Raw genomic sequence first — 15,390 nt, 5'->3', positions numbered from 1 at the left:
TCTACTGCGTGACGTGTTGTACAACAGTGCTGATGGCATGCGGTGGCTGCTTTAGCCAGAGCTCTCTCTGCATCTTGACAAGACCATTTTCCTCCCTTCACTCAACTGTGTCAAGCGCACAGCATGTGGCTGTGTGTGTGTGTATGTGTGTGTGTGTGTGTGTGTGAAGTTTATCTGCCTTGCCTCAGAAGGCCTGCTGCTGGCTAACATTCTCCTGCTGCCGGGGAGTCGGGCGCTTCGCGTCCTCCAGTCCCCAAAAGCCATTCAGCAGAGAGAAGACTTTAAAATGGCTGCTGTTGCTGCCGCTGTCTTTTCCCATTTTGTCTCTGATTACGGAGGAGGACGTGTTGCACAGTTGCGCAGATTACTCGCCCACACCGCCTCGCTCGTCACCCTGGCTCACCCACGCTGCCAGCGGAGGGCTAAAGATCCGTTATTAATGCGTCTTTGTCTGGGTGAAGGACCAGCCGCCCCAAACCCTGCACTCAGCCTTGGTCAAACCCACAGCGGGCTAATAATAGTCTCAGGTCAGTCGAAGTTTAATAACAAACACTGTCCACTCAAACAATAGCTGCCCTTTGGAGTGGGATGTTAGGAGTGAGACTTGTTACTATTGCTGCACTTGTATGTGTTTGATGCATTGTGTTTCTAATCTGACTACAGTGAAAATAAAGATTCTCAAGAGACTTGACCTCAGATGACTCTGCAGGAGAATCTCCAGAGAAGACATTCATTGATTAAAAAGAAACAGAGCTATGGACGATAAATGTGAAAGACAGCTATTAAGTATGTCTGTTCTATGTCCGTCTAAGAGGTCTCTCACTCCAACTGTTTACTCCCCTTTATACCACTAAACAGGCTTCAATCACACATCCAGCAGTTGCACACAGTAGGCCTAGTTATGAATTCAGAACAAAACACATTAGGTCAAATCCAGCGCAATATGATATGATATGAGATAAGATGTTTTTACACTGAAGGTCACAGACTAGGTGGAAGGACTCTACGCTGAAGATAGAGGATACTCAATTCTACTGTATCTAGGCCCTTCTTTTGTAAAAGACTCTGGTTAGATCAACAGTAAGCTAACCAATTGGCCCTCAAAACTATATAGAGAATCTCTTTATAGAACAGTAGCCCTCATTGCCATAAACTGTAAATCAGGTCACAGTGACTGTCTAACACCCTTACTTTGAGAGGTAACCACACACTGAGACAGTAATGTTTTCGTCTATGTTTGAATCCTAATATCGCACATGGAATTTCACTTCCAATCTTACATTCCCAGATCAAAATCATAATTTTGTAGATGAGAGAGATTTGGATGAGATGTGGTTCTTCGTCAGTTGGATGGTGGTTTCACTGCAAAGATCAAAAAGGGTTTCTCATGTTCGCCTCACTATGATTTAATATTTTATCCATTCAGGACCTCTTTCGCTGTATCGATTTATCAATTTCATCCTTTTAGCCAATTTGTCACATGCAGACTCCTCTTTAAAATGTTGGCATGGAAACCGTGCCAACGAGGTTAAAAATAGCGCACCTGTCTGAAATATGTAAGGCGGGCCGAGACGAGACCCTCTGTCCGAGCCGTGCCAGGGTGCGTCCTTGTGCGGAGCGAAGGAGAACCAACTCGAGCTGCAGATGGCGGGCTCAACTGGTCATCTGCATGCCCATGCATGCCAGGGCAGTGACACCATCATCCTTCCGGAAGCTTCACTTCCCGCAGAGCCACATGACACATTCTATACGGCACCATTTGGAACATACAGTACCACCATCTTTGCTTAACACACTACACTGCACAGGATGCTTACTGTACTGTATGTAAGATCTACAGAAACGACAAAATGCTATGGACTAAGACTCCTATTACGTGCTATGTATGTAAATAGATTATGTCTGACTGAATTGGTGATGCTGACAAAAACCTTCAAATGAAGTGCAAAGACAGCCTACAGCATACAAGCTCTACAGAACTCCATCTTAGAACGTTATTCTCAGGAGCAACATGATACAAAGGATTGGTGCTGGCAAAACCCATCAAATGAATCAACAGGGATATAGCGTGTGTAATGTCTTTCTCCCGCTCCCACAAATGCATATTTCCCCCCCCCCCCCACCAGCACCCTTCTCTCAGATCTGTGCCACATTCTGGCATGAGATTGTGGCATGGTACCATGGCATGAAAATCCACAGTTATCATACAGCGTGCAGTACATGTTGTTGTGTTGAACAAAATGCAACTAAATAGATGCAAAGTGTCGGCCACTGGGGGCAACAAATTGCCCATGTCCGCCCATATCTGGGAACACGACATCTCCATGCAGATCAAAAGCATGTGTCCTGTTTCTAACTATAATCCCTGGCAAACAATCTTAGAATCTGTGTTTGTAATCGACTAAATTGATTACAAACTGCACTACATCATTTATATATCTGTATTTTCTGTCTGGTTGTAACCGCTTCATTAATCGTACACACATTACAGACAAACACTGTGAAACAGTAAATTATTTTCCGAGGCACTTCTCACACTGATAATCTCATCTCATAATGTCATACTGTTGCAACCCTGTTGCCAACAAGGCCTGTCTCCTTCAGAAAGCTTTTTTATCAGCGCCAGGAGTGCTGTAGTGTGCTGATGATGTTTGTGAGGTCTGCATAACCTTTTGAGGTAGTTTAGTTTCAGACCAAATCTTGTCTATCTAGATGCATATTGGAGGCAGTAACAGGCTGGTCAAATTTAGGAAGTTAATGTGCTTACATAATACAGAGCCTCCATCCGAGACAAGCAGCATCCTGACCATTCTTGATCGCTCACTTAACCATGTGTCTGACTCTGAGACACTATCTATTGAGCCATTCAAATTGGAGGAGAAAATACTTCAAAGAGAGACACATACTGTATGGGATCATTGTGGATCACAAAAAAAACAGCATGGGGTATCTGCCAACAGAAACAGAAAAGTAGCAGAAGCACCTGAATACAACGCATCTTAATAGGGCAATGGAAGGGAGGCGGGCAAGGACAGACTACCAATATTAGCTATATTTAAACCATAATTTAATCTGATTTATAGCCGAGTGATGGCTGGTCTGTCAGATGCCCACTAGTCACTCGCTGTCTTGAGCCTCAGACGATTACCCACTAGGCTACTATTTTTCAGATCTCCAGCTTTAAAAATATAGGAATTCTAAAGTGGTACAAAGAGGAGGGTTCATGATACAGTATGTGTTCTAATGACAACAGCGCATGGCACTATTAATTGTTTCAAATGATTGTACTGTACCCTACTACAGGCATATTAAAGATTTGCTGAGAATGGCTCGCCTGTTTCCTTCTCCGAATTACTAGAGCGCATAGTAGACCGATAAAATGAGACTTACGGGCCAAATATCGACCCCCATCGTTAAAAAAAAATCAAATGTCTTTGCCATCTTACAGAACACTGGTCCATGGCCCAGCGTGAGATGCTGGGCAAACGTGCAGCTGAGTTTGTAGATGCCGCGGAGGGAAATCACTCGAGCTTATGCGAAGGAAACACCGGTGGCATGGCATTTCAAAAATAGGAGTCTCCAAAGACCCAAGGGACGCAGCTGCAGCTCAGCCATAGCTTATATCGATGTTTAATCAGTGGAGGCAAGGCTTATTTCAAGCAGAGCAACTTCTCTTGTCTCTAGGCCGCTGATACTAACGCTAACGTTTTCTTCACCCAAGACGTTATGGCCATCTCCGGTAGGTGTGGCCCCTTGGTGACACGAAATTAATAATTCATCAATGGGCCTCTCGGTGTAATTGTCAAACACTAACAATACAACATTTACAATTTCTGCATCCAAGCAAAGTAGGCTATCCAGCGCACTCTTTCAGGTTGCCTCAGACCTCTACATCGGGCATAACGTTAAGACGCTATTGCCTATCCACCCGACAGCGCTTCTGTCTATTCATAAGGACCTGAAGCAGAGTTGCACTCACCGATGCTCTATACATGGCACTGTCATTTAGCCTGAGAAATGGATTCAAATCGCACTGGTCACTGGTGGCGTTGGTTAGCCTACTTTAGACTCGGTCTTTAGCCTATGTTAATTATAATGTATAAAAGAAAACATCTGCTGATTGAAACTATTCATTTTGGCAGACGCACAACCTCCTTTAGCCCTCCTGCTGCCATTGTTGATTGGCCGTCTATAAGAGGTTGCCTTTCTAGTGGACTTCTTCGCTGTCACTCATGTGAAATGGCAAATTCAGTGAGGGTTAGTTAGAGCGACATATTATCTTTATTTCTAGGCTACGGCTGAATTAACAGAAAACACGGGTATCCTACACGAATAGCGACGTTAAGCAATAACCAACACTGTCAAAAAATACTACAATGTAGGCTACTGACAGTACAGCCAGTAGACAAAAAGCGAATCTGGAATCACGAAGCATAGGCTAAGGTTTAATGGTTTTAAAACGCTCATTCCAAGGCATAGGCTAATTGACTAATAATATCCTGCATGGCATTGGAATTTGGGAACGCTTCTCTGAATCGTCATTAGAAGATGTCTGTCTAAATTGGTGATGCTGACAAACCTTAAAATTAAATGCAAAGACAGCCTATTACAAGATCCACAGAATTCCATCTTAGACTGTAAAGGCGAGTGATCAATTAGCTTAGGCTCGGTATGCTACTCCCTGACCAAGTAGAGTGGTGATTGCAGTGGCATTCATTTTCCCTTAATCGTCAGCCGAACAAATTGGCCTCATTGTAATCAACAGATTGTTCACACAATTGATGCCCATCGGCCGAAGACATCGCGGTTTACCTGGATTCGCATTTGCGCTCTACAATTTCAAAGCCGTGATTCTCTGCGAACGCCTGCTTGTCCAGAAGAGCATCTTCGTTTGCCATTATACCTAACTACAGCATTAAATCATTACACAACGTCGATGTCAAAGCCCAAATATAATGTATATGATTTAGGACGGCTAGTGTAGGCTCATTACGTTTAGGTTATCGCGCGTGTAGATGTGCATATCCGTACTACCTTTTTAATGGTGATTCCTCTCCATCACGGCGCTGAGCCCATGTCTTGCCACCTCCATTCACGCGAGTCTCTCAGCATCCGGCGCCGTCATTGGGCCACGGACACGCGCCCGGCTCCTTTACTCACTCCGGAGCATCAGTTCAGCAACCGTTAAAGGGCCAGATAACTTTATAGGCCGTTATGTGTGTCTGTGTGTAGCCTCGACGACCTGCAGAATTAAGGCAAATCAAGCTACTTTATCTTTTAAAACAGGTGGACAAGTTTAGTAACCTAATGCCAGTTTCATATAATGAGGTCGCACACACCATATAGATTTTCTGCCCTGTAACATCTCTGAATGCATTTTAAAACTTTAACATCTATCTCTCTGTCATGTTATGACATGTTATGATGATATATTAAAGCTACCTTCCAGACATATATTATATCATATTATATTATATGGTATGTCGTTTTCATAGGTTGTTAATGGATGTGAGAAAGTCTTTGTATTAAGGGTGTCACTATGCAGGCGATATATTTAAAAATCACTATGACTTACAGTATTATATATGGTAAGTATAATCTCATCTTTTGTTCATCAATTCTCATACACTTTTAATATTTACAGGCTCTGCACCTCACCACAATAGTATTTTGAGCACACAAAAAAGCTGAATGTAACTACTATGTAACTAATAGCGATATCAATCATTTGTCCAATTAGTTTCCCCCAGCACATGCTTCTGTGAGAGTACAGTACATGTAAGATTGTGAGATTGTGAGATTACAACTAAGACTCCAAATGTATCCGACAAGTTGGGCACTAGACACACATGTCCCTCAAGAAGAGAATGGAGGGAATGGTGAGGGTCAGACTCATCAGCCTTTGGCATCACATGCCATTGGCACACCAAGCTTAGAGTTTGTGTGTGTGTGTGTGTGTGTGTGTGTGTGTGTGTGTGTGTGTGTGTGTGTGTGTGTGTGTGTGTGTGTGTGTGTGTGTGTGTGTGTGTGTGTGTGCATGTGTGTGTGTGTGTGTGTGTGTGTGTGTGTGTGTGTGTCTGTGTGTGTGTGTGTGTGTGTGTGTGTGTATGACTTGATGTCTTGGGCCCCCAATGTCAACTTCAAGGAAGCTAATAACCTAACCTAACCCTAAACCTAACCGTTGCCTAACCCTAATGTGTGTGTGTGTGTGTGTGTGTGTGTGTGTGTGTGTGTGTGTGTGTGTGTATGTGTGTGTGTGTGTGTGTGTGTGTGTGTGTGTGTGTGTGTGTGTGTGTGTGTGTGTGTGTGTGTGTGTGTGTGTGTGTGTGTGCATGTGTACAACCCCATCACTTCTTCTAGTGAGTCTTCCATCCAATACAGTAGGGACGTGTTACCCAGCCAATCACATAGGGCCATGTGTGGTCTGCTGTAATTGGCTGTGCTGCCGGATGGAGCTCAGTGATTGGCAGCCTCTGGTCCCTCCTGCCCCGGTGCTGTCCTCAGGGGCAGAGCTGCAAGGAACCATCTGCTCCAGACCAGCGTCTCAGGAGAGCCGGCAGCAGCACTGCTCTGAAGCATCCCTCACAGAACTGTTCTAAAGCATCCCCACCTCATAGAACTGTTCTAAAGCATTCCCCACCTCATAGAACTGTTCTAAAGCGTCCCCACCGAATAGACCTGCTCTAATGCATCCCTCATTCTCCACTTAATAGAACTGCTCTAAAGCATCCCTCATAGAATTGTTCTAAAGCATTCCCCACCTCATAGGACCACTCAAAAGCATCCTGCTTCTTAGAACTGCTCTGAAGCATCCCTGCTTTATAGAACTGTTATAAAGCGTTCCCCCGTTTCATAGAACTGTTAAGTATCCCCACTTCATAAAACTGTTCTAAAGGATCCCCACTTCATAGAACTGTTCTAGTTCGTCCCCGCTTCATAGAACTGTTCTAAAGCATCCCCGCTTCATAGAACTGTTCTAAATCATCACTGCACAGAACTGTTCAAAAGTGTCCCACCATAAAACTGTTCTAACCCCTGCTTCATATTACTATCCTAAAGCATACTTCTTCATATAAAACAAACAACAATGTCTATCAAATCATCTTAATGAAAATAACTAATGATTGTAATATACAAGCTATAACGCATAAGAAAAGCTTAATACACTAAGTGCATGCTTCATAAAACAGTTCTAACGTATCCCCACTTTATAGAACTGTTCTAAGACATCTCCACTTCATAGAACCGTTCTAACGCATCCCCACTTCATGGCTGCACACTGCTGATGGTGGTGGCATAGGGAAGGAGGAGGAGGTGGGCAATGGAAATGAAAAGCTTCCCTTTTAATGGATGGGAGCTTTTGAAGCCCACACGCGTTAATCTGAGAAGTCTTCAACCTTACGTGGAAACCGTGCCGTGTGAGGGAGGGGCACAGCCAGCCACGGGAGTCTCTGGTCTGCATGTTAAACAGTAACTCGTGATTGCATGTGATGGGTGTAGTGTTAGAGTCTGAGCAGTATTGAGGAGACAGTTTAGGGGTGGGCTGTTTCCATGGAGATCCCCCTGACTCCTTCTGGAGCAGTGAATCAGCGTTTCACAGACAATAACGGTAAATCACAGCAGAGGAGGCCTCCTGTGTTCAGCGCTGCTCTGAGGTGAATCAAACTGAAATACGGCAACCACGCACCATGAGGCGTTTTCCTTACATATGCCTGGAGTTCTTCTAAAGCAGAATATGTGACCGCAGAGGTGGTCAGCACATGCTGTATGTATTGAGAGAAACCATATTGCTGTGACTGTCCAGCATGCTGCAGAGGTGATCAGCACATGCTGTATGTATTGAGAGAAACCATATTGCTGTGACTGTCCAGCATGCTGCAGTGTGTGACATCACAGTGTGTGATTTTTTTCTGGAGGTGGTTGCTCTGAGTAATACCCAAGCCCCTGCTTTGCCTCTGCGTACCTGCTACAAACACACACACACACACACACACACACACACACACACATCCTGCATACGCAAGCTCACACACCACTTGTACGCACACACACACACGCACACACTCATGCTCACACACACACACACACACACACACACACACACACACACACACACACACACACACACACACATCCTGCATACGCAAGCTCACACACACACACACACACACACACACACACACACACACACACACACACACACACACACACACACACACACACATAGACCAGACGCTGCAATCATGCACACATAGAGTCACTCTGCAAGCTGTGCTGGTGTCTTAAGTCCCTTTCCCACATGAGCGAGACATCCGGATGTCAAACGGATATCAAACGGGTGGCTGTATGTGGGAACGCAAAACTCGGGTATTTTCTTACCCGGAACTCACCCTACTAGCCCCCTAGTACTACTTCTAGATGTTACCCGGGTGCGCTTAGGTGGGAACGCAGCCGGCACAGTTCTGGGTAGAGATGGGGGGCGTACCGATGACGTATAGAAATGCGCCCTTGCAGCCTGCTTGCAGCGCGAGGCAGAAAGTACAAATTGCCATGGTAACGATAAACATAACATTGCCCTACGAGTATGAACACAGACGAGAACACCGGAGTACAGAAAACAGTGACATTTTGTTGTGTACGTACAATAAAAATTTAAACTGCAATCACGTTGTTGTGTTTGTCGCGGGACAGGCAGGATTATCCTTGCAAACGTGAATAGCTTGAAGTGTTCTCGATTAGCTTGCAACTAGCTGTTTATTACAGGGGTTAGCAATTAACAGCTAATAGTTAACGTCGCTGTTATTTAGCATTGTTGCTTTTTTGTAGGAGTTGGGAAGGAGCCTCAGACCTCTGTGTGCTGTTTATTTCCAGGTGTGTCATTATTTTCTATTAATTTGTTGTGTTGGATGTTTATACCAGAGAGGGTTGAAGTAGAGCTTTGTTTATACTGTGGTCCTGGCGTTAGCTATTTTTTCCTCTATGCTAGCTCCCGCTGACTAGCGAGCTAACTATCTTCTGTTGTTTCATGATGTTTTGGATCTGATGTAAGTTCGCATCATCCAGGCAACACAGCACAACAACGCATTTATTTAGCGTCATCTCTCTCCCCCTGCAAGTGCTGACATTGCCCCACCCCTCGCGGCTCCTACTCGGGTCTAGTGTGAACACAATTACCCGTATCTCACTCGGACATAAAGCTCATGTGGGAAACGTCCGTGTAGTGCCATACCCGGGTAAATATGTCCGGGTAACTTCTAGAAGTTATGTGAGAAAGGGACTTATAGTAACTTATAATAACTTTCCCAGTCAGTGTTGACGATGACTAATTGTGACAGGAGGCAGAGGAATTTCAGGCATCACCAATGCCAAGGTTTCACACACTCACACACACACACACACACACACACACACTCACACACACACACAAACACACACACACACACACACACACACACACACACACACACACACACACACACACACACACACACACACACACACACACACAAACACACACACACACACACACACACACACACACACACACACACACACACACACAGACACACACACACACACACAGACACACAGACACACACACACACACACACACACACACACACACACACACACACACCTTTGCAAGAGGTTAAATGAGAATATATCTTTCCCCATCACCAGCTCTGGTCTCATTGGTTTCTCTGGCCATTTCCCCCCAAATGACAATCAATGTGCCTATTGATTCTCTGAGCTTCAGACTGAATCTGAGTCTGAATCTTACAGAGAGGAAATAAAGTGTTGCCCCTTTCTTTAGAGTGCATTGCCAGTGGTAAAGTGTTGTATTAATTATCAAAGAGCCGGCCATTGATCGAATGGCGTTGAGAAAATCAACTCAGATCCGTCTGATTGAGGATCAGCTGAAGGAAGAATCGCTGTCTTGAGTCAATCACAGCCTGCTTGCAGTTCATTTCTCTTGTCATTACATACAGACAAAAGCAATTCCTTGATTCAAACTCAGTCTCTCCTCTCCTCTCCTCTCCTCTCCTCTCCTCTCCTCTCCTCTCCTCTCCTCTCCCCTCCTCTCCTCTCCTCCTCTCTCCCCCTCTCCTCCTCTCTCCCCCTCTCCTCTGCTGCTGCTCTTTGCTGACCTCTTGTGGCTGTCATATGTCATGCTCTGTGGCTGTATTTACAGTAAAATGAACTGCTCGCTATTATGTACATAAAATGGCACCCAGAACATACTCAATTTGGCCATCCAATTAGATTGAGTTTTGATGGAAATGGCCACAAAATATGTAGTAATAATTCATGTATTAAATTGTGTTGAACGGTTTTATATTACTATGTTATGTTTGATAATTAACTAATAACAGCATGTTAAATGCCTTAAACTCTAACGGTGCTTTTCCACTGGCTGGTACCAGCTCGATTCGGCTCAGTTCAGGTTTCAGTTCTGTACCATTTTTAGTAGGCCTAGGCCTACCACCTTTGCCGAGGTTCCAAGCGTGCTGAACTTGTACTAACAGGATATCATGAAGTGGTCGCTATTGATATTGTTACGTCAGTGTTGCTGAACCCAGACAGTGGAAAAAACCCTTAAGAGTCCAGGCAAGGTAGCCACCTCTAAAAGATTCCTTTCCTAATCTTAGAAAATAAATACCATACTGTGGGAGGGAACAGTAAGTTAGAGTGGGCCGGAGATGGCAATACTTGGTGATACAGACAACAACTGTTAATACTGGAATGTACACAGAATTCTTTAATAGGCTACCTAACGTAGGCCTAGGCTATAAGTGTTACTCCTATCAGTGTACATGACTCAGCATATGACGGGTCTTATATTCAAACTATATTGCCAAAAGTATTGGGTCACCTGCCTTGACTCGCATATAAACTTGTGATATCCCTTTCTTAATCCACGGGGTTCAAAATGACGATGGTCCACTTCTTGCAGCTATAACTGTTTCAACTCCTCTGGGAAGGCTTTCCACAAGGTTTAGGAGTGAGTTTGACTATTCTTCAGAAGTGCATTTGTGAGGTCACACACTAATGTTGGCTCTTAGTATCTGCTCTTAAGCTGCATTCACATACGTCGCTACTCGCCCATCTCTGAGCGAGAACTGTCAATGTAAAGTGAATGTGTTCTAGCTGAATGTGGCCAGGACAGGCGATGCGAGGACTGGCGATGCGATGTGGGCGGGTACGAAGTTAAAATAATTTTAACTTCCAGCGATGCGAGTGAATCGAGTGAAGCGAGTACCAAATCAGAATGAAGAATAGAGATGATTGACAGTTAACTGAAGCGTGGAGCGATGTGCGAGTAGCGACGTATGTGAATGCCCCTTTATTCATCCCAAAGGTGTTCTATTGGGTTGAGGTCAAGACTGTGCAGGCCAGTCAAGTTCATCCACACCAAAGTCAGATTTTTTCTGGATTCTTCAGCATTAACCAAGAGATTTTGGACAATTCCATGCTCCCAACTTTGTGGGAACAGTTTGCGAATTGGAATCGAATTTCCAAGTCATGCCTACACTCAAGGGTCCCCAATATAAGTGCAAAGTAAAAAGCCTAACTAAAGCTAACTGAATAGCTATATAAAACCGGACTTAAGTTAACTGAGTAGCTATCCCAAAACTGACTAAAGCTAGCTTACAGTAATAGTTATATAAAAAGCAAATATGTTTGCAAATTTAACACCATCAGCAAGATCCCAAGCACAAGCTTGTGTTGTCTCATGCCACATGATGGCTTACACAAGATCTTTCTCATACACTCACTGTGCACTTTGCCTTACTTTTACAGTTTTTCTTGATTGCTTTGATGCAGCAGTCAACTCAATCTCCACATTTTTTCAAAACAGTTAACACACAGGCCGAAACAGCACACACTCATGGTTAAAATAAAATTGCAGATTTTGTTTGCAAATGGCCCTAACCGTTCCAAAACATTTAAAATGTGCAACAAAAATTAAGCAAATTTTGCCTTCAAACAACACAACTTGCAAACAAGTGTATGAGATCCTCCAATCAACCATTACACAACAAAATACCAAATAAAGCACTTAGTGCGAATCAATGCACCATTGCTTGTCATTGTAGCCTATTACTGTAGCTTTCATACCAGTGCCATTTGTTGTCAAATTTGCATTTGCAAAGATTTGGATCCAGAATCAGAAATGCTTTTATACGAATTGTATCAATTCCATTTTTTTTTTTCAAAGGCTGGAAACTGAAATAGTGTAAATATAACACAAAATGCATGTAAACCAAAATAAAACCTATTAGAGTATACATATATATATATATATATATATATATATATATATATATATATATATATATATATTACATAACGCAACAACACAGACACTGCACTTTTTACTGTAAGGCTTGCAGACAGATTGCTAATTGAAGATTTGTGTGAAGGAGTGTCAAACAGGTGCTTCAGTGATTTCATACTGATGTATGTAGTTTCTAACAGTTAGGAACAAATGGTTTCTGGTTACCATAGCTAAGACAATGGAGTTTGGACTGCTTAAATGACATATGTGTTAACTGTGGGGAAAAGGGTGGGGGAAATGTGTCAATCCAATGAAAAAGGGTTGACAGATTTGCAAGAGGTGTCTTCTGCTCTGCTGAGACAGTGATGATGAAAACGGAGTGGTTCCCAGTTTCTCTAAACAGGTCAAAGTAATCAAGAAAAACAGTAGATTATTGCCCATGAAGTCCAAATGTTGGAAGCAGTCAAGACGGAAGAGAGTCTAACATTTATCACTAATTTGGGAGTGAAATACTACAAGCTGCAGTAGATAACCTGTAGTTTAATATCTCAAGATGTTGCAGTGAAATACTACAATCTGCAGTAGATAACCTGTAGTTTAATATCTCAAGATGTTGCAGTGAAATACTACAAGCTGCAGGAGATAACCTGTAGTTTAATATCTCAAGATGGTGCAGCTGTTTTGATTCCAGGATGCTATCGAGATCTTATGTCTAAGCATGTTCATGAAGAAAATCAGTCCTAATCCATCACTTCAAATCCCCACGCATGGATGCCTCTGAGCACTTGGTGTGATTATCTTTTAAACAATCTAGATTTAAAACCTAGATTAAGTTGTTGCATTCAGAAAACATATGCTATTTTTTTTCTTTTTCCTTTTGCTAGGTCTAGATATAATCTGGGATTCAATATATGCATTTGAATAAAGCTATAACACAACCACATATGCTAAATTAAATCCTAAGAAACCACAGATGTAACGTGACTAAAGGGTTCTTATGTGAGTATATGTATGTGGGACATGATCAAGTGGGGGTTGACTGAGTCTTTTGAGGCAGGGGAATCATGGCAGCTTCTTCTACGGACAACTGATTTATGTCTGACATGGTCTGTCTATCTTTGACCTTTGACCTTTGTAAATTTGTCTTTGAACTAGTTCTCTCAGTCTGGGTCTGTGTAATGGACATTTCAGAGTTAAATCGACTAAAATGATAAGGCTTTGTTTATTTGGATCAAAGAGACGATACTTTTAAGTAGCATTCAAAACATTATCTGTTGGACTTCTTTTTGAGCAGATTGCCTCATCATAGAATAATTACCGTGCAAAACACAGCAGGTAAACACAAGAGGTAGTGCTGACACCTCTTAACTATCATTGATGTTTATGGGCGTCAAAGGCTTAACATCCATAATTGAGATAGATTACATCCTTTGAAACAATTTTCACAAACAGCCCGATGTACTCTCAATATGGTCAGAACTTCAGAACAGAGTGCTTCATCAGTGTATTCTCTTCCGTACTCCTTGGCTACTTTACATTTTGGCTGGTCATGTAAAATATATTTGGATATTTGATAGAGATGGATAGAAAGAAAAGGTTTTCTGCATTCATATTATATGCATACAGTACATTAAACTTGGGGTAGACAGCCGTGGCCTACTGGTTAGGGCTTCGAGCTTGTAACCAGAGGGTTGCCGGTTTGATCCCCGACCAGTCCACGACTGAAGTGCCCTTGAGCAATTGGCATCTAATCCTTCACAGCTCCCCGAGCGCTGCTGTATGAAGGCAGCTCACTGCTCTGGGTTTGTGTGTGCTTCATTTCACTGTGTGTTCACTGTGTGCTGTGTGTGTTCACTAATTCACGGATGGGATAAATGCAGAGACCAAATTCCTTGTATAAGCAAGTATACATGGCCAATACGCCTGATTTGATTTGATTTGATTTGACAGAAGGTATCAATGTAAGACCTTTAGACACTACAGACTACTTGACAAGTAATTCGTTAAAAAGTGAATTCTGTTCGCTGATAGTAAGTTATAATAGCGTACATTAAATCACAGGAGAAAGGAGAGGAAGCAGGAAAACCCAATGGTGCCAGGATACTCCATTCTGCGGACAAAACATTTCTCGACTTACAGTAGACTATGAAGAACAGGTGTGACATGAGAGGTGTTTGCATTTTTCTCTTTATTCTTTTCCAGATTGGAAACAAAATTGCAGGGTCATTTTCCATAATCACAGTACATGACATGATGCACCAAAATATTTTTTTTTCTATCTTGTTAACAGGAAAACACTGAAAAGAACACAAGGTTTCACGATGGATACTGGACCAACATTTAGCCCATCGTACTTACAACAGTGAATGCATTTTTTTTCTCCTTGAATGTATTTTCCCCAGAATTTTTTTTTTTTTTTTACTTCAAATTTAGAATTTCGTTCAACAGATTAACACCTATCCACTCTAAAAATGTTGTTAACAGGAACAATGGAAGCCAGGATCATGTTTTGTCACTTCAGTGTTTCTTGTTTTCATTTGTTTTTTTTCTGTTTTGCTTTGTACAAACACAATATTTATGAAATCCTACATAGACCAGATATGTTAATATGTTTCTCTTTTTTTTTAATCCACTGTAGGAAACAGTCATTGACAGTCAGCCACATACACTATGCTTACTCTTGTCATCAGACTGATCTCTTATACACAAAAGCACAAAAAAGTTGGCTGCTCGGCCAGGCTGGGGATGCACAAGACGGCCAGCATGTTTACTCAGAAGATTTCAACACTGTACAAAAAGAGTCTTTACTGTATTTACAGTCGGGGCATGTCAGTAGGTGTGTGTGTGTGCTGCATGTCTGTGTCACTGTTGTTGTGTCTGATTGTACGTGTCGGTCTGTTTGCCGAGACAGATAGCCGACTGCTCTGCAGCCTTTGGCTCATGCACTGGTTATTATTGATCGCGGCGTTGGTGGGTTTTAGGGACCTTTATTTCCCATGTGAAATCTGGTGAGAAAGGAAAAATAAATCGATGGACAAATCCCTGCTCCTTGGTGCCCTGTCTGGTGGGATTGTAAACAGCCTGATACGGTCAGCCACAGTCTGACTTGT

This window comes from Sardina pilchardus, chromosome 9, assembly GCF_963854185.1.
Source record: "Sardina pilchardus chromosome 9, fSarPil1.1, whole genome shotgun sequence".
Classification (NCBI taxonomy): Eukaryota; Metazoa; Chordata; class Actinopteri; order Clupeiformes; family Clupeidae; genus Sardina; species Sardina pilchardus.
The sequence above is the reverse complement of the archived record's forward strand: the minus strand, read 5'-3'. Positions refer to the sequence as shown.